This window comes from Danio rerio, chromosome 6, assembly GCF_052040795.2.
Source record: "Danio rerio strain M-AB ecotype USA chromosome 6, GRCz13ab, whole genome shotgun sequence".
Lineage (NCBI taxonomy): Eukaryota > Metazoa > Chordata > Actinopteri > Cypriniformes > Danionidae > Danio > Danio rerio.
The window spans coordinates 48237538-48264312 of NC_141026.1; the positions used below are offsets into that span (position 1 = coordinate 48237538).

A 26775-nucleotide genomic window follows, 5' to 3' on the forward strand; every position below is an offset into this window, starting at 1 on the left:
AAATATAATCCAAAACTTAATATAAAAATATAGCTTAATAGGGCTAATCATTTTGACTTTAAAATGGTTCATAAAAAAATAAAAACTGCTCCAGAAGAAAAAATATATATTATCAGACATACTGCGAACATTTCCTTGCTCTATTACACATCATTTGGGAAATATTTTTGATATTCTTTGGGGGAAAATAATTCTGACTTCTTGAGTTCAACTATATTTATACAACAGTTCTGTCTGGTTCTTGGTTTGATAGCCGTGAGATATTCTGCAATATCAGAACTCATACAGCCTCCTCACTCTTCAGTATCACTCCGCACACATAGAGTGACAGCAGATGAATAAACTCACTGTATGTACACCGTTTGACAAATATTGCAGCTGTTGGACAACTCTTGAGGCTTTTTAAGGTCAGAATGTAGTTATTTAGAGTGCAACTATGCTGTTTATTTATAAGGATAGTGCCTATTTTAAATATTCATAATTTCGAAGATTCAGTGTCGGCATCCATCAGCCTGTCACACTGAGCAGAGGAAAGACAGTTGATGTTGTGCCACAAGATGACGATAGAGACCATGTAATAAGTGCTTAGGGGCCGATCACAAAGAACGCTCTTTTTGCATTGAGGGGCGTCTTTTTTGAATGGTTTACTAATGGTCGTGAGCGTTTTGCGTGTTTTAACCGCCTGCTGCGCCTAACAATTTTGTGCTTGCACGCCATGAGCTCGCAGTTGTAAAAAGTCAACTCTAAGCAGAAAAATGTTGTTACGTCACTCGCGTCTTTTTCATTCTCCAATCAAATGAAAGCAGAGGCGGAACAACAATGGAAACTTTTGAAGACGGAGGAGAGACTTGTGGTTGCTGTTTTGAGTTATTCGAAGCTGTTTGACTCACAAATCTTAAATATCACATTATCATTAATTATTAAAATTTTATTATTATCAACAGCAATACTTTCGCACAACACACAGCTGATCCAGTCATAGCCTATAGCGACATAAAAAAGCGAACCGTGCTTCTATTTTTTCTTGTCAATAAAAAAGGCAGCGTGGTCACATTTTTGGAACATAAATGCATTTTCGCTGTGATCGGCCCTTTAGGGGAGAAAAACAGCATTTTCTCAGCGCAAGTGTTAAACTACATTAGAACAAATCATTACAGAACAGGTAAGTGACATTTTAAGTCAATCTCTCTCTTTTGTATGTTGTAGTGCTGTATTTATACCATATTAATCTCATAGTGTTTGCTTTGGCTTTTTCAGGCTTAATTATTGTGATATCTTGATTGCAGCAAAGAAATATTGTGAAATCTCTGTAGACTGATGGCATTTCATGCCGTTCAGCCTTATAATCTTAAAATGTCAGCAAAATCATCTTTAGACATTTTAGACAAACCGCAAGAGAATAAATCAAATACTAGCTCTAAAGTGACGTTTGTGATGTAGCAATGGTTACTGCTGTTCTGCAGATGTGAATCAACGGCGGAAGAAAGTAGTTCCGTATACAAAAGGATGTTTAGACTCTCTGTGTTTGATTTTCTTTTTTAGATACACGATTGTGCCGTCAAACTGTTGTATAAACGCAATGGCACACTTGTAGCAGTGCGATATGGCTGTATTTCATCACTGGTGGGACACCAAAGCACTCGGCCTGTGGCCTCAAGCCAACGCACGCCTCCCACAAGTGCCAATCTGCTTGTTAAGTGGTGACGTGTTTGTGACGTATGTAATACTGTTTCCGGGTCCAAGCCGCCATTCATTTCAGTTGAGAAATCATTCGTTTATGATCACTTGTTATTCATATCACACATTAAAGTTAATTTCATATAAAGTAATAGTGTACGCAACAATCTCTGAGCTTGCTGCATAACAAATACCAAAATTTTAACAATTTATAAAAAAAATTAATCACTTTCTGGCCATTGGATATTAGGCATGGGCATATATATTGCGATCGTGACTTTCGAAAGTATTAAATCACTTTGTAAACGTTTATTTTTACCATTTCCTGAATCTCCCCATTCAGTTGAATAGAGCGCTTGGACCCAGAAGCCGCTCCGCGTAACGTCACACTTAACAAGCGGATTTACAGCCACATCCCACAGTTACTAAATATATAATTTGCCAATAAACATGATAATCTTCATATGTCAAAAATAATTTCAGGTAAATTAATAACAAAGATATTTTTATATAAATAAAATGAAAATAAAATATAAATAAATACATTTACATATATATGTCTTCTTGATAAACATAGTGATATCTTTTCATCATTCATAAATATAATTCAGAAGTATACTATTTTATACACTGTTGTAGACTCACATCCAAACTTTTGCGTTCAATAAATAAATATATAATGAAAATGTTACAAAACAAATATGAAAGCAATATGAATATAAATCTATACTTGTAACGGATTTTAAAATGAGCATTTACTTATTTTTACTATTGTTTGTTTTGTGCATTTTTGTATTTTCTACTCATTTTAAATGTTGCTTCTTTTCATTGAATCAACATATTTGTTAAAAATAATTGCAAAAGGTACAAAAAGCAGGATGCATTTCGATTTATAAGAACTAAATGTAAAGGTTTCATAAAGCTCCCGCATTCCCCTAACCGGTAATTTTGTAAATGGAAATTCCAGACTGGAGCTGAAGCCATGATTATAAAACGCTTTGAGCTCCACTTATACGTGTAATGCTGGAGAGCGCCTTTCAGTCTGTGCTTTGTTCGTAATCATGGCCTGCATCCTACAGCAACCGCAATCTTGCCAGTGTGAAACTGCTTAATTACGGCTACTGTACTGTGGAGCTATATCTCCATATGAATACTGCAAACAACATTTACAAACAACGTTACAGTACATGTGTTTCTGTATAATTTCATGAACTTGATGATTTCAGGAATTAATAAATAAAGATTTGTGTCCATTTCTGAGTGAATGAGGACAATATATATATATATATATATATATATATATATATATATATATATATATATATATATATATATATGTATTACTAAATTTTTACAATAAAACAAACAATCAAACATGTGTATTATTAAAAAACATTTATATGAATTAATTTAAAGGTGCTGCATGTACGTTTTTGACTCTTCTAAAGCATAAAAATACCATAATTTGTTAGCAGATTAAAGAAACTGAGTGAACATTCTTGTTTATCTGAAAAACAATGCTAAAGTCAGATATTCTGCTTTGAAAATGTGAGTTACGTGCCAGAACGTCTGTCTTTGTTTTGGTCATTTAACCCGCCCAATGCCATTTTAGCCAATTATATTTCAGCACCCAGGTTTCCTAGGTGGAAAAAACATATTTAATTCATTCAGTCAGGAAGGCTCTCAAAGCATGCGTTGTAACCATGTGTCCTAACAACACGCTATGTGACGAGATTTGCAGTGATAAGCAATTTGGCTGTTTGTACCAAATGAAACATGACAGAAATTTCAATTCAGAAGCACAGAATAGTGCACTTACTGCACTCCAACAAAATAGTAAGGTTTACAATCAAATTCATAGATATTAAACCTTTTTAACATTATTAAATGTAGATTCTGAATCACTGATGTGTGTTGGCTGATATTTGAATCACAGTTCTGAAGTTCAATTTCTGTTTATTTTATTTTCAACATCTGCTGGAACTTTCAGTAGCATGGCAATAAATGTAAAGTAAAATGGCATTCAGACTCACATTATTAACACTGACTAAAGCACATGAGGTGTACCTGAGGAGATCATTGTTAGATTATCCTGTTATTCAGCTGCTAAAAGCTGTTTCTAAAATACAAATTTCAGGTGTTGGTTAGAACAAAAACTCCTTTTCTTATGGAAAATATTCCTTCTATTACGTGCCGTTGTTTTTATTTAGAACACGTGTGTGAAACATACTGCACCTTTAAGTGTGTGGACACCGAACATATTTAAATTAAGTAAAAATAATGCATACTTTCATATGAGGTACTGAAAAACGATTAAACTAAATGTCAAATTTTGTATGGCATCCTTGATTTTTTGAAAATATTATTCTATATGTTTTTGTTACACTGTTTATATACATTAGTTTAATATTTTAAACTATTGTAAAGTACGACTAATGTAAAATCAATAAAACTAGATATAAAAAAATCCCGTTGTTTAGCATCTCATGGAAACTATTACTTTAAAAGTGAGATAGATAATAATAAATTATTATTATTATTATTATTATTATTTATTTTTAATTATTATTATCATTATTATTGTTGTTGTTGTTATTATTATTGTTATTATTATTATTGTTATTATTATTATGATTATTATTAATAAATTTTATCATCATTATTATTATTATTATTATTATTATTATTATTATTATTATTATTATTGGTCCCACTTTAAATTAAGTGTCCTTAACTACTATGTACTTGCATCTAAAAATAATTACAATGTACTTACTGTGTTCATAATGTATTTGAGAACACTTGTGGTGCTCTTGAGTTGGGATAGGGGTTGGATTAGGGACAAGTATGGTGGTATGGGTAGGTTTAAGGGTGGGTTAAAGTGAAAGGGATGGTCGACAGTGTATTTACAAATGTATTTACAGAAGTTATTAACAGATGTAATTACAGAAAGGTATTTAATCAAGCATAAGTACAAAATAAATACATGTATTTACACAATAAGTATATTGTAGCAAAATATTAACTCCTCTGTAAGTACATATTAGTTAAGGCCACTAAATATAAAGTGGGACATTATAATTATTATTATTTATTTTATCATCAACATTATTATTATTATTATTATCATTATTATTTTGCTGTTATTATTATTATTATTATTATTATTATTATTATTATTATTATTATTATATCATTATTATTGCTATTATTATTATTATTATTACCTTTATTATTATTATTGTTAATTTTATTATTATTATAAATAATATTAATAATAATAATAATAATAATATAAAAAATTATATTTATATATTTATCTTTTACATGATGTATTTTAAATCGATGTAGACATATTATTGTAGATTTTTATTCAATTCAATTATTTTCTGAAAACCATACAGATAAGATTCCAATAGAAAACTAGATTTATACTGTTCAAGGTTGCTTGGATTAGCATTTATTTATTTGTTTGTATATCTATTACATGACAAGAAAAAAAAACTCTAAAATAATATGTTTTTATTATCGATATGTATGATTTGTTTTTTATGTTTACAAAGTTTTGACACAGTAGTTTTTTAAAGTGAGTACCAAAGTGTAATAATTTTCTCCATAATCTTAAATAAATGTAATAGTTCTAACATTGTCTTTGCTCCTCCTTAATAATATAATGTAAAACCAAAAATCCCATAGAAACCCATATAAATTTAAACACCCTTAGAATTGTGACCTACAACTTTAACCTTTAAAAAATAAAACATCTTAATTTTAACACAAGACTGATGGTTTTCTGTTAAATTTGTTAGCATGCCCTCATTTACATCACATCTCTCCACCTTAAGCAGAACTCAACAGACATTGCATTGTCATTCAGCTCTGCGCTCTTCACCAGCAGACAGGGGAGCCAAAAATTACCCTGCAATGTAGACAGAAGGTTTACACGGCATATTCTGTGCTTCTCAGATTTCAGCAGGCCTCACATTTCCCACTTGCCAAGAGTTGAGTTAAAACATTGTACAGCTATATTGAGTTGTGCTGTCAGAAGAGGCATTGCTGCTTGACGCGGTGCCGCCGCTGTCCGAGGTGCTGAAGGTTTGCCAAGCCGTCATGCATTATCCATGGTGCTGACGACTCCGCTTTCAGCACTGCCACTTATTAGGAGATGCCGTGTGTGTCCTCTTTTGTAAATCACAGTGCAGTTGGAAACATAAAGAGAAATTTTTTTTTATTTTATTTGAGCTGATCATTGTTTGTTTTGTCATACATTGGTGCAAAATAATGGTCATCACTTTTGATTGCATTGAAAGTGTTCATGTGTATATGTAATATATTCAGCAAGCAAATAAAAATAGTAGTAATTTTAACAGTGATTTCTACAGCAAAAATGCTTTTTTAATAACACCCTATTTAAAGAATAAATAAATAAATGAACGAACAAATAATTTAAATGAATGAATACATAAATAAATAATTAAATAAATGAACGAATTAATGAAATAAAAGAATAAATAAATAAATAATAAAAAATGAGTGAATGAATGAAATAAACAAATAAATAAATAAATGAGCAAATTAATAATTGAATGAAATGTATAAATGAATGAATGAATGAATGAATGAATGAATAACTATACTACTACTACCAATAATATTATTAATAATAATAATAATAATAACTATTTTTGATAATACCATTTTAAAAGATATATAAAAGATTTATAAAATAAATAAATAACATATAATTAATATTTTGTTATGGTAACGTAATGTTCTGATTTAAAAAAAAAAATCCAATACTATAATAATAATATTATTAAACTATTTTAACAGTTCTTTCTACAGCAAAAATGAATTTCAGTTAAATTACTTGGAGATATATATTTAAACTAGAGCAGATATTTTTTTGTTTCTATGGCATATCATTTTTAACTACATCAAATTTACCTAAACACTGGCACTCTAATTTTGAGAATTAAATGAAGATGTCTTATATATATTAGTGGGTGACACAGTGGTGGCGCAGTAGGTAGTGCTGTCGCCTCACAGCAAGAAGGTCACTGGTCCGAGCCTCGGCTGGGTCAGTTGACATTTCTGTGTGGAGTTTGCATGTTCTCCCCGTGTTCCCTCCAGGTGCACCGGTTTCCCCCACAAATCTAAAGACATGGTATAGGTAATTTGGGTAACTTAAAAATTGTCCGTAGTGTATGTGTGCGAACGAGTGTGTATGGATGTTTCCCAGTGATGGGTTGTGGCTAGAAGGGTATCCGCTGCATAAAACAGACGCTGGATAAGTTAGCTGTTCATTCCACTGTGGCAGCCTCAGATTAATAAAGGGACTAAGCCGAAAAGAAAATGAATGAATGAATTAATATATATTAGTAAAAACTAACTGGCCATTCTAGGTTGGACCCCATTTGCCTTCAGAACTGCCTTAATTCTTAGTGGCATAGATTCAACAAAGTACTGGAAATATTCCTTAGAGATTTTGCTCCATATTGACATGATAGCATCTGCATTGCTGCAGATTTGTCGGCTGCACATTCATGATGTGAATCTCCGGTTCCACCACATCCCAAAGGTGCTCTATTGGATTGAGATCTGGTGACTGTGGAGGCCATTTGAGTACAGTGAACTCATTGTCATGTTGAAGAAACCAGTCTGAGATGATTTGCGCTTTATGACATGGCGTGTTATCCAGCTGGAAGTAGCCATTAAAAGATGGGTATACTGTGGTCATAAAGGGATGGACATGGTCAGAAACAATTCTCAGGTAGGCTGTAGCACTGTCTAGATGCTCAAATGGTACTAATGGGCCCAAAGTGAGAAAATATACCAAGAAAATATCCCCTACACCATTACACCACCACCAGCAGCCTAAACTGTTGATACAAGGCAGGATGGATCCATGCTATAATGTTATTGTTGCCAAATTCTGATCCGGATTTTGCAGCAGATATCAAGACTCATCAGACCAGTAAACATTTTTCCAATCTTCTATTGTCCAATTTTGGTAAGCCTGTGTGAACTGTAGCCTCAGTTTCCAGCTGGTCATCTGCTGCTGTAGCCCATCCGCCTCAAGGTTCAACGTGTTCGATGCCTTAAGAGATACTCGTCTACATACATCAGTTGTAACGAGTGGTTATTTGAGTTACTGTTGCCTTTTTATCAGCTCAAACCAGTCAAACCTCCCCTGACCTCTGACATCAACAAGGCATTTGTGCCCACAGAACTGCCGCTCACTGCATATTTTCTCTTTTTCTGACCATACTCAGAAATATACTTTGTGAAATACTGAGACCAGATCGTCTGGCACCAACAGCCACGCCATGTTCGAAGTCACTTAAATCATCTTTCTTCCCCATTCTGATGCTCGGTTTGAACTGCAGCAGATCATCTTGACCATGTCTACATGCCTAAATGCGTTGAGTTGCTGTCATGTGATTGGCCATCTAGAAATTTGCGTTAACAAGCAGTTAGACAGGTGCACCTATATGTATATATCTACGGTAAGGGTTTTTGGAGTTCTACTGTAATTGGAGCATTACACCAAAACAAAAAAAAGTTAAACACAAAGTAAAAAGTTACTAGTTCACTTCACTTTAAAAAGTGAGTAAAACTGTAAAAATTGAGTAAAACTTAATGTTCATAACAATGTTCATAAAAAACAATGTTCATAATCATAAAAATTAAGTCAACTTAACAATTCCAAGATACGACAGGTTCACTCACTTTTTTAACACAGTAACTAATCCCTTTTTACAGTGTATTTTATGTTACTGGCTTTCTTTTTTAAATGACTATTATTTTTTTTTTAAATGCACAATTACGCATCTCAGCTTGTCAAATTTGAGATGAGAATGAATTAATTTCGCTGTCCTTGTTGTGAGGTCAAGATCTGAGAAAGCTCTTATGGGCCAATGGTTCTCCATCACCCTGTCAGAGCTGTGAGTTGAATACTTTATCACTAATTATCACTTCCAGCTTTTCTCACCCATGCTCGAAGCCAGTGTGTTTGTGTGAAACTCTGGTTCTCTCCTAAGACAGACAGACAAAAAAAAGAAAAAAAAAAGCGGCTACAGGACAGGGAACAGCAGGGGAGTTCGGGAGAGCTGCCCAGCTGGACTTTAATTTGAAGAATCTGATTAAATTCGGTATTTAATTACCCTTCTCTCGGAGGAGCTGTTGGGGATTGTCACAGTGTTTTGAGCGTGTAGGGTGTGAGCCATCTGCCTGTACTTCTGGAGCGCTCTCTGGTGACCCTGCACACACACACGCACACACACACAAACACACAAACACACACACACACACACAAACACACACACACACACACACACACACACACACACACACACACACACACACACACACAAACACACACACAAATAAATCAATGAAAAAAAATCACTACTCAGCTTTCTGACAAACACTGCTCATTGTATATGTACAGTTGAAGTCAGAATTATTAGCCCACCTGTGAATTGTTTTTTCTTTTTTAAATATTTTCCAAATGATGTTTAATAGAGCAAGGAAGTTTTCACAGTATTTCCTATTATAAATTTTCTTCTGGAGAAAGTCTTATTTGTTTTATTTGGCTAGAATAAAAGCAGTTTAATTTTTTTTAAACGATTTTAAGGTCAAAATTATTAGCTCCTTTAAGCTATATTTTTTCGATAGTCTACAAAACAAACAATATATAATGTTATACAATAACTTGCCTAACTACCCTAACCTGCCTAGTTAACCTACTCAAGCCTTTAAATGTCACTTTAAGCTGTATGGAAGTGTCTTGAAAAATATCTAGTCAAATAATGTTTACTGTGATCATGGCAAAGATAAAATAAATCAGTTATTAGAGATGAGTTATCAAAACTATTACGTTTAGAAATGTGTTGAAAAAAATCTTCTCTTCGTTAAACACTTCTTTCTGTTGGGGAAAAATATACAGGGGACTAATAATTCTGACTTCAACTCTGTCAATTTTTTCTGCCGTAAAATTATAGGTTGCACATTCAGTTTGGGAAACTTCCATTAAAGGGAACTGAAGCAAATCATTTTAAATGATAAGATTGTGCTACAAATAATTACAAATAATAAAGTTGAAACAGAGTGAGATGTACTTTGTGTTTGGTTTACTTTCAACCATCAGGAATATAATGTTAGGCTTAAAGAAACACTCTTTTTTTTTTTTGGATGTGGATAGGCTAATTTTTCAACTCTCCTAGATTATTCGCTCAGCCAGTCTCCAGGTCTGGCGGAAACTTTTAGTTTAGTTTAGCATAAATCACTGAATTGAAATTGACCATCAGCATCTTGCTGAAAACTTTTAAAAACAAAGAGAAACAAAGAGTTTTTTGTTTGTCCAACAGAAAAGTTGTTATTTTCCTTGTTGATACAGCTAAAAACTACACTTTCATTCTAGTTTAACAACCAAGGAACTTTGCTGCCACCATGGCGCGATATTACATTTTCTATCTGTCTTAGTTTACAACTACAAAATAGTCAAGCTTTAAATAGGAAAATGTAAAAAGATTCATTCTTTCTTTAGTTTTTATTCAGCTTAGTCTCTATTTCAGGGTTAGCCACAGCAGAATATACCACTATCTATATATGTTTTATGCAGTGGAAGACGTTCCTGCTGCAACCCAGTACTAGGAAACACTCATACAGTACACTCTTGCATTCACACACACACACACACACACACACACACACACACACACACACACACACACACACACACACACACACACACACACACACACACACACACACACACACACACACACACACACACACAGCCAATTTAGTTTATCCAATTCACCTATAGCGCATGTCTTTGGACTGTGGGGGTAAACTGGAGCACCCAGAGGAAACCCACATGCAAGAACATGCAAACACCACACAGAAATAACTTAATGTTTAACTTATGTTGTAGTGTTGATAAGTGTTATTGTGTCGTTGTTGTATGTTTGTAATTGTTGTCCTAAATCCAGTGTTGAAGAAAAATTTCCTTTCTGTGTCAAGCAGAACAGACAATAAAGTTTAAACTAAACTAAATGCCAACTGCAGCCGGGATTCGAAGCAGTGACCTTCTTGCTGTGAGGCGACAATACTAACCACTGAGCATGTAAAAAGTTTTCTCAAAGTTTTTGAGCAAGATGCTAATGGTCTAATTTGATTCAATGATTTATGCTAAGTTCAGCTAAAAGTGCTCCCGGAGATCGGCTTAATGGATTAAAAAATGGTAAAACTCAGCTGTTTAACTAGGTGATTTCTAAAATGAGCCTAATTCCAAAAAAAAAAGAAGAATTGCTCCTTTAGCATGATCACAAGCATATCTGTGCTACCATCCTTTAATTAGTCACAGTAAATTAATCGTAAGAGCTTCTCAACACTGTGATTCTGCATGGAACAAAACTGCGCAAACTAAACAAAGTTATGCCAACTGTGCACTAGTTTGAAGACTAATACCTATGCACACAGGATTAACTTTAGCTGAGGCTGCTAATAAGGGCCGTTCACATATTGCGTCTTTTAGGATTGACACGAATGCGACGTGTGAGCGGCACGATGCACTCACGCTTTCCAGGCACACCTAGTTGAAAGAATGCCGTGAGCACACCGCGAGTCATGTGACAAGAACTGGACCGCTCAGCTTCATACTTTGTATGATGAAGCTTTTTCTCGCCGCTGCATGGCTTAAATGGTTCGGGATTCGTAGAGCTGTGCATCGATGGGTTTGCTTTTCAGTGTTTGGACTCTCAGCAGGGAATTTAAATCCACACTGAACTAAACTAAACTAAACTGAACTTAAACGCTGAAAACTGAACTGACAATGTTTCAAATCTCTATAATCTTTTATGTGAAGCTGCTTTGACACAATCTACATTGTAAAAGCGCTATAGAAATATTGATGAATTGAATTGAATATGAAATTGACACAAAATGTATAAAATATTAAAAAATACAAAATTAAAATATAAAAAAAGTAATATAGTTGATTAAAAGTGCCTTTCAGATATCACATTAAAAACGTGTTGTATTCAGAACTGTTGCAAACAATTTATTTGTGTTGTAATTAAACATTAAAATTAAATTTAATAATGTTCAACATAATTTGTTTGTTTAAATTCATCCGAAATAAATTGTTTACAAACACTTCACGTCAAAAAATTGAGTAAATACAAGGTATCATCTTTTAATATTTTTTTCAGTGATCAGCAGCCTTTGACTACATTTGTTCTCTTTAAAAGGGAAATAATTATAATAATATTTATAATAAAATAAAAATTATAAAACTATTTTAAAATTATAAAATGTTTTGTAATTTTTTATTAAAAGATTATACAAATAGTTATAATAATATGTACAATAAACTGTACCCTATCTAATGTATGTAGCTTAGATTTACATTAGACTAATACATTTTTTTATTTATTCAAATTTTTATTTGTTAAAGAGCCCATATTATGGGTTTTTGAAAATTCCCCTCCATGTAGTGTGTAACACAGCTCTAAGTGAAGTGAAGTATCCAGCTAAGGCTTAAATCTGTTAGTGTACAGTGTTTAAAACTGTTGATTCATCTATAAAAGAGTCGACTCATAGTGCTTCAAACGAGTCGCCTTAATCACGATTCATTAGGTGTTTCGCCATGACGTACGAACGAAACCAAGTTATTCACGTGCACGCGCAAACCCGGGAGATTTCAAACCTGAGGCCCCGCCCTCTGACGCAGAAACCCAGACACACACATACACACACCCACAAACATGCCGGTTGATTGAAGTCACACTGCAGAGGGATATATTGAGTCTCTACCCAAAGATGAAACCTCAGCATTATAACCAAGCAGTTGGAAACTTCTGGAAGCTACATGCTACAAAGAATACTTCATCTGAGTTTGTTAAAGGAAGGATCAGTAAAGAGTAACTGATGGACGTCAGGATGGGTTTCTTCCATTTCTCAAGTGTAAGTACGTGCAGTTAAAGTTGTTGCCTCGTTGACTCTAGCTTGCAAATGTATTTAGTTGTGATTTGTTACTTGTAACCGCGTGTACTGTATCAGGTTAACTGGATATATTATCTTATCGCGTGTAAAGTCACGTTAAAAACGCGACGCGTGCTGTTTGTTTATGGAGCTCCGTGCTAGAGTTCTGCTCCCGCGATTTATTCGGAAATTTATTCCCGCGCCGCAGAAATCTGGCGCGGGGACAGCCGCGGGAATAAATTTCCGAATAAATCGCGGGAGCGGTCGGTAACGGGTTTAATTTGGGACGGGAGCGGGCAGTCTAGCAATATCACGGATATTGCTTTGTGAATTAGAAAGAGAGAGTCTGCTTGGTATGAGAGAGCGTATGAGAGAGAGAGAGAGAGAGAGAGAGAGAGAGAGAGAGAGAGAGAGAGAGAGAGAGAGAGAGAGAGAGAGAGAGCGAACGAACGAACGAACGAGCTTTGTGCTGTGTGGCTGTCTGGACTGTATACTGGGTGATTTTTGGTTGTGTTCTCCGCTCTAGCGGGACCGGGCGCGGCGGGCAGAAAACGGAGCGGGTTCTCAGGCTAAAACCTGGCGGGTGCGGGCGGAAGCGGGAGCGTTGTCATCCGGAGGTGTGTGTGTGTTTTTGTGTGTGTGTGGTATGGCGAGTACACGACTGTCTCCTTCGTTCGGTTATCCGTAGCACTATCCACTCGCCATAGTGTGGCAGCTAAAATCCACGCATACACTATCGAGCGTGTATAACTGTGATTACTTTTTAAATTGCTGATTAGCTATTGGCCATTTCCCTCTCTGACTGAAGGCAGTCGACCAATCGCGACAGACTGTCATCGGTCCAATCAGCGCAGATTAGCTCCGCGCTAAGGAGGGGTTTGGGAACAAATGAATCACTGGATGATTCATACAGGAGTCGCTGGGATAATTAGGTAAAAATAAATGCAGATTATAAGACCATGAAAGTGTTTTTTTACCTTGCATGCATATTAGACTGTTGTTGGAGACTCTTACAACCAAGATATGACCCTATTTCATGTATAATATGGGCTCTTTAATTAATTTTTTTCTGTTATTTATTTTCAGTGTCAAATTATTACTTGTTTAAATGGAAAAACTTTTTTCACTTATTTCATTTAAGTCCAAAGAGAAATGGACTATTGTTTGTTTCTAATATTATTTAGTGCTGTGTTATTTAGGTACTGAGCAGCACTAAATAAAACTTTAAAACATAAGGAGTTTTCATGTGATTTTCTAAACTGATAGTATTTTTAAAATAATAAACTCATAAAAAATATTGACAACCGTGAAGCTGTGATTATTCCTCAGACTATCTTCATACAACCAAAATCTATAATCGTTGCATCCCTATCTGTGGCTAAAGCTAAAGCGTTGTTCATCCAGACGATCTCCTCTTTGTATTCTCTGCAGTACAGTAACATTCAATATACATCCATAAAATTGCAGCAGAAAGACTTTGAGTTTTTGCAGTTATTCATGGTCTGCTGAATGTAATTAGCTAATTCTAATAAGCTGCCTTTTAAAATTGGACGGATGAACTATGAGGAGAAAAATGACACCTCATTGAAATATTTTTTTTAACACTTCACTGATTGTTTATAGTTTAACAATTCATGCAATGCATAATGTGGCGTTGAAAAAAAGTGGAGAGCAACTCTTTATTATAGTTTTCATTTACTAAAATGACTTCAACACATCCGTAAGTTTCTTTTAACTTAAATTTATTCACAGATATGAAAAAATGAATAAGCTATTATACGAACAAACAATTAAGACTGCAAAACCACACTATACTCTATGTAATATATTAATTTCTTACATAAAAGAAAGGTAGAATAAACCCACATTTATGATTAATGTCATCTTTTCACGCTTATTCAATAAAGACATCAATAATCAATTTTATTTCAGTTTTCTCTTTCATGCACACACACTCACACAAACACACACTGTCTGTTATATATAGAAACTCTGTACTATTATTTTTTTCACTTGATTTCACATGTTGACAGTTGCTGCATAATATATGGCAGGGTGCATCAATTATGTAGCCTTTATTCAGGCAACAATTATAGAGCATGTAGATTTCATTGAATCAGTGCAACCCTGTGCGTTGTAAATCTCAGACATGGTCATAATTCACGTTATGTGCAGCAAATAATTCAATTCTGAGCACATAGTTTATGCCACAGAGTGTGGAAATCATATAAAAGGATGCAGAAAGTGCTTGACTGGATTTGGTGGCATTCATAAAAGTTTTAAGGCTAAGGTCAAAGAGGAAGAGCTAAAAAAAATCCCCTCATAAAGAAGTAATCATGTAGGGGACATATCTTTGTTAAACTGTGCTGTGTTTCCCCAAAACCATAGCCAACTATGGTTGCACTATGAACATAGTTTCGATTCTGTTTTCCAAATCTGCTTGAACACACACACACACTTTATCAACATCTTTTAAAGGGACAGTTCACCCAAAAATGAAAATGCCCTCATATTTACTCACCGTCAAGTAGCTATAAACCTTTACGAGTTTCTTTCTTCTGTTAAACAGAAAAGAAGATATTTTGAAGAATGTTGTAAACCGGTAGCCACCGACAAGCATAGTATAAAAAAGAGATACTATGGAAGTCAATGACTACTATTTTAGAACATTCTTCAAAATATCTTTGTTTGTGCTCAACAGAAGGATGAAATGAGTAAATAATGATTAAATTTTCATTTTTGAATGTCATAAAGGGAAGAGACATGCTCTAGTAAGATGGCACACATTAAGGCCCAATCCCAATTCTATTCCTTAGCCCTTCCTCTTACTCCTCATTCATGTGAAGGGGTAGGGGTGTCCCAATTCTCTTTAGTTTGAAGGAGTAGGGCTAAGGGGAAGGCCTAGATACCCCTTCATTCAGATACCCCTTCGTTATGAATATTTCACAGAATTCCAGTCAGGAGATGCACAAATTAGTATTTTTTTGTCATTATTATTAATTTTTAAAAACAAACAAGCACATTATTTAATGCATTCATAACGATGGTCATGTTTTACTGTCATGCTTTAAAAAAAAAAAAAAAAAAAAAAATATATATATATATATATATATATATATATATATATATATATATATATATATATATATATATATATATATATATAAAGCAAAATTTAGTCTTTGTATATATATATAAACACGAAATTTTGCTATCTAAAATCCATAATAAGAACTCCTGTATAGCAGTCCCACAACATACTTTCATATCTGTCACTTGAATACTCTGTCAGAAAAGTCTAGTGGCTGGGAATGGGCTTTTTTGGCTTTAGATAAAGACAAGATTAATAAAATATTACATTTAGCAACTTTGATAAACATCCTTGATGAACTGTTCGACGTGCACTGCTATTTGGGGTTTTGTGCTCAAAGTATGCTGACTGCCTGGAGCTCAAACTTATACATATGCTGCAGCGCGTGCCTTAGTCTGTGTCTGTGTGGTCATGTGATGTGCGTTATTCACTGTATAGAGGTAGATCTTTTCAAAAATGCTAGCCAATGTGGACGTGGATCGTTTTTGTTTTAAAATGTCATTTTAAAGACATATTAGTGTAAATGAGTCCTAAGTGGGGGGTTTTTTGTGAGCAGGTTGCTGCTGCAACGAGGGCGGGGCGGTGGATCGCGATGCCGGCTCAGCATTGTGATGTCTATTGGCCATCGGCGATGGACGATAGCATCGTCTATCTCCCCAACCCTACTTCTCACTCCTGACAGAGGGATTTGCTGGTACAAATAATATGTCTGTCAAAAATTTTTTGCAAATATTTAAGAAATTAGATAAAGTGACTTGTGTAATTTGCTTAGTTTTATAACCAGTTTTTTGTTCTTGCATTTAACAACCATTCAGAGTGATCACTGACGGCTGACACTGATTCTACAGTATTCCCTGCAAAATCCAGTCAAGAGTCAATGGGTGGAACATGGAAAAAAACTAGCTTGACAGACAATCACCAACAGCCCAAGACTGCTCAATGGCCTAGGCTTAAGAGCACCAGCATAATGAAGTAAAATAACAGAGAACAAAATTAACCATGTTCATTATGCATTATTTAATAATCTGACATTATTCAGATCCTAAACATCATCACTCAACCATCAGTGTGACATCACAGTTCAAATCCAATGTATCTGTGACAGGTCAGAAAGTCTTGACTAGCTAGTTAGTATCAATGCAAGGTACTCTGGTAGTTCAGCAATGAGTTACAGTACAAGGATATGGTGAAAAGAGCTTGGCCATGAAAAAGAGATGGTTGTCTTTTCACCTTGACAGCAAATGCGGCCTTCAATTAAAATGCACAAACCTTTAAAAAAACAGGGAGAACCTTTTAAGGATAGTCATTTTATGAGGATCGGCATGGCGATTCAATGCTACGGTCATTATACAAGTGCGAATGGCTCAAGTCACACTAATAGAAAGGCACGTTAGAAAATTCTTAATGATGTTCGGATGATTCTCAAACCAAAGGCTCGTTTTTTTTTTTCTCTCGCTCTCTCTCTCTTTCCATGAATTATTATCGTGCCTTTCCCCCAGTGCTGATACTAATCAAAACCAGACGTGAAACCCTTATTAAAGACTTATCTGAATGTATCTTGGCAATCAGTCTGCCTCAACTCCGAGAGGGATATTTATGCAAATTGGATGCTTTGTCACTACGGTTTGTCATACATTATTTGTGAACTTCATAAAGAGCACGACTGCGGATGGAAATGTCTACAGCTTCTGGACGGCTGCACCAAAATGCAAGCGGATCACGGACAAAATATGCATTTCTTCGGCTTTGAGATACGCATCCATGTCAGCTCGTGCCTCATTTGCATATATATGCAATTTAACATGTTACATCATCACACCAGCGCATTCAATCCGCAGGAAAATCTACTTATCAGAACGGCATCCACAAGCAGAGACACTAACCTGAGGAGGCTTGTCAAAATAAGTAGGAGATAAGAATAGGAGCTTTTCCTCTGCTTTCACAAGCCATAGCCCATAATTAGGCCATTTTGGGATTAGGGAATTTGAATTTCAGCAAAAATCTGCTGCTCCACTGCTGTTCCAAGACTGTTTTACATTTCTGCTTCAATGTGCCAATAGCCCTAGGCGCCGCGAGTTAAACATTTAGAAGGTACCGACTCCCAGGCTTAGTCGTGATATCGCATAAAAAAAATAAGGCTGACCCAAAGAAGAAGTAGCAGAGTCTTAAAACATGAACAGTAAAAGCTCTGGTACACTTCAAGAGAAATTGAAGAAAGAGCTGGTATGATGTCACATCAATCTAAATCCACATTCGTTTGGAATCCACCTTATAGGAGTGACTGTCAAAACAAACTTACAGAAAGATGAACTCTGGCTGGTGAATACTGCTGATTAACACTTACGTAACCTTGAGAAAGAATCATAGTTTACAAATCTAAATGTATAGGAAAAATCTTGCTTCAAATTTCTGAATCAAATGTATTGATAAAAAAGATAAAATGATTTGGGCGGCATGGTGGTTGGCGGTTTGAGAAGGTTGCTGGTTTGAGTCCCGGCTGGGCTAGTTGGCATTTCTGTGTGGAGTTTGCATGTTCTCCCTGTTTGTGTGGGTTTGCTTCGGGTGCTCCGGTTTCCCCCAGAGTACAAAGACATGTGCTATAGGTAAACTGGGTAAGCTAAATTATCTGTAGTGTATGAATGCGAGAGTGTATTGGTGTTTCCCAGTACTGGGGTTTGACTGGAAGTGCATCCGCTGCATAAAAACATAGGCTGGAATAGTTGGTGGTTTACTCCACTGTGGCGATCTCTACAATAGAGACTAAACCGAAGGAAAATGAGTGAATTAAATGATTTTTGAAAGGCAAATCAGCCCTGCAGGCACAGGACTTCAACTTGACATCATATTGACATTGCACCCCAACGTACCCCAATGTCGTTTGGAAATGAAAATCGGGTTGATGTCAGAACTCAATATCAGGCCGACATCAACGTCCAACCTAAAATCAGCCAAATATCAGTGCTAATCATGTTACACCCTGAAGTTGTGTGGATGTTATCACTATGACATCTATCAGACATTGGATTTTGGTCACTTTCAAAACAACCTAAAAATCAACCAACGTAATTTGATGTTGTTATTCGACGTCAAAATAAGGTCCTTAGAAGCTGGCTAGACAGTACATTTTACTCCAGAACAGTAAACACTGCTGTACTACGATTAGTCCATGCACAAAGAATGCAGAGCCTCAGAGCCACATCTACCTGTTATGTAAATCCCCTCAAAAATGTTTTAGTCAAATATGGACAGACCCAACTAATGGGTTACAAAATAATAATGACAAGTAATTTAAAATATAAAGTTCAAGCTAAATTTGGCTAAAGCTCTACCTTTTATGGGGTGGAAATTTTTTTATCGTTTTCTTATTTTTAGTCCATCAAATCAAAAGTTGAGTTAGGGTTTATCCATATTTTACCCAAATATGTGTTAGTGAGGAGTAAAAAGCAATTTACTGTATACTATGGCTGCACAATTAACATATTTGTATCATAATAATCATATTTGAGTGTGTGCAATGAACAACCATATAAGTCCAAAAAGTGAAGTTTATTTATTAACTAATTTCAAGTGGATCACTTGCTTACGATTGCTTGCGGAAGGTCTTGCATTATCTAATTTATGATTCACCAATCAGATAATTCCTAAGCTATACTGAATACCTTAAGTTCCATATCACAGCCATCTTCGTTTTGAAGAATTCCCCCTTCCACCCCTCCTCCTCCTTTTCTAGATGGGTGGCACAGTGGCCCAGTGGTTAGCACTGTTGCCTCACAGCAGGAATGTCACTGGTTCTAGTCATTACCAAGCCAGCCTATGCTTCTGTGTGGAGTTTACATGTTCTCCTCGTGCTCACGTGGGTTTCCCCCGGGTTCCTCGGTTTCCCCCACCATCCAAAAACATGCAACTTAATTTAATTGACTAATCCAAATCAGCATTATAGACATGAAGAACAAAAACCAGAGAAAAATCCACTGAAAGAGGCGAGTGGAAGAACCATATATGTGATGTGATCTCTTTCTCTCTCTTTCTCTCTAAATGAACAGTTAACAATCAAAATAAACCACATACTTTGTATAATAAAGCTGTATCAATGCATGTTTCCCACCAGTCCTGTGTAAACTACGGCAAGCAGAGTTTATTTGTTTTTATATTTATTTATATATGAGATGGCGAAGCGCAAGAACAGTTTGAAGTAGAACATACATAAAGTAACCTAACCTAACCTAACCTAACCTACACAGTTACACTGCGCCAGCTTATCTAAATACACAATATTTAGATGCTGTATGATGTATGTCTGCATTGTAAATATTTATTGTTGTATTTATTTATTCATTGTTTATTGTTATTAATTGATTAATATCGCCTATACTGTAAGAAGGTCTTGGTATTTTTAATACTGACACTAAAAAAAAGGTTATCTCCTTAGAATCAAATCTTCAAGTAAAATAAAAATATATAACATAATGTTTCAAATTCAAAGTATAAAAATCGTATTACTCAAAATTTGAAAATACGGACTTATGTGGTTCTTTATCTCAAGGCCTCAATTGTGACCCACAATCAGTAAATGAATATCATTGCAATTTTACAGTATAAAGAACAAGCCATTATTTAAATGGCTGGAGTTTACGGAGTGTACTGTCACAAGCCTAAAGTCACTGTGCCAAGTTTGCAGGTGTTTTTTTAGAGGAATGTACAAAAATTAATCTGACTTAATCTATTTTCTTTTGTCATCCATATGTTTTTCTTGTTATTGAGTGGAAAACGTGCAGCATAGAGTATATACATATTTATCTAAAGACCCCTCTCATTTAGCTGTTCGCTAACAGCAAACCACAGCTTTCGCTTTTAAACAAAGGATGAGAGTGAACTAAGCGGTTAATATTACATGGCCACGGTATACTGTCTCAGATAAAAGCTGTATGTTGGCATGGTCTTTTTTATCTTTAAAAACATCACAACAGATACTGCTGCAAAGCATAGTCCAAACAATAGAGAATAGCTGTATAATGCCAAGGTCATGGGTTTGACTTCCACTGAATGCTTATAACTGGAGTGAATGCTTCAAATGCACTGCAGTCCAAGTCATTTTGAATGAAAACATCAAGCAAACAGTGTTGGCCAAGCTTGAATCATCAGCTTAAAAGTGTTTATATAACATACTACACTCTTTTCAGTGTAATATACATATTAAATATAGCAAGAAATGAAATTCACAATGTAGTACCTCTGAGTTCCCTTTATAGAACTGCATAGAACGTACTGTTCTAATGGCTGAATAGTGAATTCAGATTTAAATGCAGTACCTCTTGAGTAGTAGGCAATTTTGGACACAGCCCATGAGTCAAAAACTCGATCTGGCCACACGATCACGCTGTTACCAGAGTTTCTGAAAATCTTCACCATGGCCGGAGTTTTCAGACAGTTTAATTTTTAATCGCCCGGTTTTCATGTGGAAGGCACTGCCTTCAGGATAACACTTTTGGTCCTCCAGAATGGTTTGGTAGTCCTTCGTGCCCATCTAGCACAAGTAATGGACCTAGGGAATGCTATGATATTCCAGCCCAAACAATCACTGATCCACCCCCATGCTTCACTCTGGACATGCAAGAGTCTGGGTGGTACAATTCTTTAGGGCTTCTCCACACCGTAACTCTCCACATATAGATATACAGTAGATACAACGGATTTGAAAATACCCATGTTCATGTGCACAGGGCCTTACTCAGGGATGGGCAAAAATTTAAATGTATTTTAAAATAATATATTAAATACATCAATTTTAAGTGTATCAAAATAAACTACAAAATACAGCAGCCACAAATGTATTGTATTTTAAAAATACTACAAAATACTAAAATGAAATTTCTTCACAAACTCCATCAATCCCCTCACTATTAAACTGACTCAGTGAAGTAAACAATGTTTGATAACAACAAATTTTCTCTGCCATTTCGTTCACCTATGGGGAAAGTTGTGGCCTAATGGTTAGTGAGTTAAACTTGTAAACCAAAGGTAACTTGTGTTTCCCTTTGAGTTTTGATTTTGCACGAATTTCATACAAAAAGTCTTGAAAGTCTTGCATATGATATCCTATGGTTTAAATCAGGGGTTCTCAAACTTTTTTTTTTTATCAACCACCACCTCAGAAAAAAAGTAAAAAGTACCACTATTATGACCAGTACTGAAATACTGTAGCATAGTAAGCCCAGTAAAGCAGCTACAGCTCTGGAGAGTTTAAAAACGTGGCAGATTAATTCCTATTATTAAGAATATTTTTTATTGTCAGCCACTTTAAACATTATACATAGTTTGAACATTAACATGGTACTGTGCTTTTAGGTAAAAAATTAAATAAAATAAAATAAGTCAACATTTAAATTAAAATGTGCTTTTAAAAAGTTAAAAATGAGGGGAAAAACCCTCCTGTACTTAAATATAAAGTATTAGCATAAATAAGCCTATTTATCAACACCTGTAAATATGGGGTGTATGTCATCATATTCATATATAAATTATTTTTGATAATTTTTTAAAAATATATGCTGCATGTACATTTGACATATATGATTTCTCTGCGTACCACTAAAAAGAAGCCCGCGTACCACTAGTGGTCCACGTACCACAGTTTGAGAACCACTGGTTTATATCATTGAATGCAGATAATTAGTCAGTTTCCACCCATTGTGTGGCCAGTAAATTTGTACATATGTCTATCCAGGCTCATTCTGATTACGTACCCGTATATACATTTGTGAAGAGAGCAAAATATGTTCCAGGTGATATCTTTTTTTTTCAATTTTTGTTTTCACCAATATACCAGAGGCCGCCATGTACGTTTTTTTTTTTTATCTTAACTTTTGTGAGTGCCACTCGCACCTGCTGTTCTCATGTAAATCCACCAGAGGTCGCTGTCGACTGACTGACTAACCAACCGACTGATCTCCCCACACATCCCCTTCCCTAAACCCAACCAACAGTGTTTTAAAAAGCACTGATTGACCTGATCACCCCCTTCCCTATACCCAACTGCAGTATTTTAAAAAGCAATCCAGAAAAAGAAAAACCATGATTTTTACCAAGTTTTCAGATTTTACTACATTCTCACCCTTTTATTTACTTGTTTATTTATTTTTTTTAGCTTTTTTAGTTTTACCAGCTTTCAGGAACGGCATCATAACGCCTCATAGTGCTTTTAAAGATGAAATGCAGTCATACATACTTCAGACAATAAAATTAGCAATCTCCAGAAATGTACATAGGGCTGCGTTTCAGAATGAGCCTGTGTTGACATTTGTCCTGTAACCATGACGTACATAATAAGGAAAACAAATACTATGGGAGTCAGTGGTTACCTGTTGCATCATTCTTTAAAATATCTTCTTTAATGTTCAACAGAACAAAAAACAAACAAACTAGTTAGTAACAAGTCAATGGTGGTTTTAATTTTTGGGTGAACTATCCCAGAAGTCAAAATCAACAGAACACAAGAGCTCAACAAATATTAGCCTGCTTTTTATCAGTACAATATCTATACTCATTAAAAAAAATACATGATTTATAAGGTAGTAATGGCCCTTCAGATCCCATCGCTGTTTTCAAATTTATAAATGTACAAAGCATTTAGCAGCATGCAAGGTAAAACTGCTACAGCAACGAGTCAACTGTGACAAACTAAAAATAGGACTATATGCACTTGTTATTCTTTACACTGAATGCTTTGCTCACACAGAGCACATTCAGCCGCAGTTCCAAAAGGTCATAGGTTTCATGAGCGGAGAGACATCAATGAATCTATAAGCTCTGTCAGTGTCATCTCTTCCGAACACCCTTTCCTCTCTTTTCTCACCCCTCGCCACCCCTAAAGCAATCTCTCTGTTTGTCAATATCTGTAACCATCAGTTCTGCCAAGGACATGCGAATGGGAGGGGTCAAATGCTGCCGCTCAACCTAATTATGCTGATGGCGGCAGGCAGCTAAAAGCCGGAAGGTTGTTAGCTTCCAGAAAAGTCCCTTTACTGTCCTCTGAACGGACACTCAGCGTTGAGATTTCAATATGTTTGCTGTGCCAAATGGGCCCGCCGGGGCTTATTCTGTTTGAGACAAGATCAGAATCATCAAAGGAAATGTCTGCTGAATGGCCAATCAAAAGCAGAAAGCTGATTTCATTTTATAAAACCACAAATGGCAATGTTTTATACAAATGAGTAAATCAATATGTGTGTAAATGGAGACATAAATAGAAAAAAAATCACATTTGCACATTTAGAAAACTGTGACTCATATGCTCTGGGAATCTGACATTGTGAAATTTATATTTTTAACGCAATATATACTCACCGGCCACTTTATTAGGTACACCTGTCCAAGTGCTCGTTAACGCAAATTTTTAATCATGAACTCAATGCATTTAGGCATGTAGACATGGTTAAGACGATCTGCTGCAGTTCAAACCGAGCATCACAATGGGGAAGAAGGGGGATTTAAGTGACTTTGAGCATGGCATGATTGTTGATGCCAGACGGGCTGGTCTGAGTATTTCAGAAACTGATCTACTGGGATTTTCACGCACAACCATCTCTAGGGTTTACAGAGAATGGTCTGAAAAAGAGAAAATATCCAGTGAGTGGGCTTCTGTGGGCACAAATGCCTTGTTGATGACAGAGGTCAGAGGAGAATGACCAGACTGGTTCGAGCTGATTGAAAGGCAGTAACTCAAACATCCAGTAAACCTCAAACAACCAGTGACTCAAATAACCACTCGTTACAACCGAGGTATACAGAAGAGCTTCTCTTAACGCATCGAACACAATGATCCTTGAGGCGGATGGGCTACAGCAGCAGAAGACCACATCGGGTGCCACTCCTGTCAGCTAAGAACAGGAAACTGAGGCTACAATTCACACAGGATCACCAAAATTGCACAATAGAAGATTGGAAAACATGACCAGTGTACCCATCATCTGATGGCTACTTCCAACAGGATAATGCACCATGTCATGAAGCGTGAATCATCTCAGACTGATTTCTTGAACATGACAATGAGTTCCCTGTACTCAAATGGCCCCCACAGTCACCAGGTTCAATCCAAAAGAGCACCTATGGGATGTGGTGAAATGGGAGATTCACATCATGGATGTGCAGCCGACAAATCTGCAGCAACTGCGTGTTGGATCACTTTGGTCAATATGGACCAAACTATCTAAGGAATATTTCTAGTATCTTGTTGAATCTATGCCATGAAGGATTAAGGCAGTTCCGATGGCAAAATGGGCTCCAACCCGGTACTAGTAAGTACTATAAATCTAACATTGCAATATATATATTTTTGATGCTATATATATTGTGATATGAATATAATTTCACTAGGTGATTTAAATAGCTCTATTCAGGAAGATTTCATAAATTTAAATGAGGCGATCAAGTCTTTTTATATGCAGAATTCAGCACGTAATAAATTACAAGAATGTATAAATAAAAAAGAGCAACAAAAATATAAATTTAATTATAAATTATAAAAATAACATTGTCATCATTATGTCACATCATCATAATATTTAATAATATCTTCATCTTTCAATCTTTAATAAATAATCCAACCCTGCAACGTGACTTGTGGATGCACACACTGTGATATCGATGCTCAAACGATATATTGTTCAGCCCTTATATGTTCTGATAAAAAATGGCCCGTTTAAAAGAATCAGAGGCATATGATGCAACTCCACTATAAATCAGTTTAATAGCATGTGACGGCTTGACCAAACCTTTGATATATGACTACAGGGCCTTCACCCACAACTCAAAGTCCTGAAATAGGGGTCAGCTTTCTTGATGGGTAGAATTGCACAGTGACACATTCGTCTTGACTCTTTGGATCCAGAACAATAGCTTGACACAATCAAATAAATAATTCAGTGAAATCCGAGTGGAAAAACTGAAGTTGGGTCAAAAATGTTCTTTAAAACAAAGGTTTAATTTGTATATATACAAATAAGTATTTCAGCCAGGTTTATAGCACATTACGGTTCCACAACACTCATTGCACTAAATAATTCCTTTTTTTGTAACGTTCTTAGAAAATAAACTGTTGTTGAGTATTTTGTTAATGTTATTTCTGTACAATATTTCTCTATTTTTATTAGCTATTTTTTAATGTGACTGTCTTTATTATCCACAAGTGGAAATTTATCTTTGTCTTCAGAACATAATTACATCAACATCTGTCACAAAAAAAAACAAAAAACAAGCAACACAAATACAGTTTTTCTTCACTTGAGGATGCCTAAAATGTCTTTTTGATGGCAAAAGTTTACATTTTACATTTAGTTTCTTCAATAATGACATGTGCTTTTGAATTACTTGGCGTCAGAAACATTTTGTAATTCATATATGTAACTATTGATATAATGAACTGTAATTCAGACTAAAAGAGTGTCAAGGTGCAAACATTTAGACTTGAAAATAAATGAAAAACTCTTATGAAATTCTTATTCTCATTTGCTGTTGTCATTTTTCTCACCCGATTCTACTCCCGTTGGCCTGTCATGATGATTAATTGTTGCAGTGTGGTATATTGTCACTGAAATTATTCAGATAAGTGATATTATTATGATTTAAACACCATTTTATGCCACTTATTACAAAATGATTATACATGAAAAAGCATAACAATGCAAAATATGTATAAACACTTTAGTTTAAAGAGACAAAAACTTAATTCATAAATTTTCCTTCAGGTTAGTCTTCATCTCAGTTTGCCATTGGAACGAACCAACTAATCCAGCATATGTTTTACGCAGCGGATGCCCTTTCAGCCGCAACCCAGTACTGGGAACTTTTAAAAAACGTTTAATTCTTTTCATTAATTTGATTCTGTAATTTGATGTTAAAAAGCAAATGTCCTAATATAAACTTTGACAGTGATGATGTAAATGTACATGTAAAATGGCGTTAACATTATTTTATGCATAATATATACAATGTCATCAATAATGATTGAGGTCATGTCA

General features: G+C 35.2%; 1 long non-coding RNA gene across 1 annotated transcript in view; it reads right to left on the reverse strand.

Annotated features, from left to right (window-relative positions):
- Positions 1-4359: 4359 nt before the first annotated feature.
- The window catches only part of LOC147836463 (uncharacterized), a 92795-nt gene continuing 70379 nt past the window's right edge, over positions 4360-26775 (reverse strand). The window contains exons 3-4 of the long non-coding RNA XR_015494146.1: positions 8844-8939; positions 4360-5858 (exon numbers count right to left, since the gene is read on the reverse strand). This is a non-coding gene — a long non-coding RNA (uncharacterized LOC147836463). The remainder of the gene's footprint in view (positions 5859-8843; positions 8940-26775) is intronic.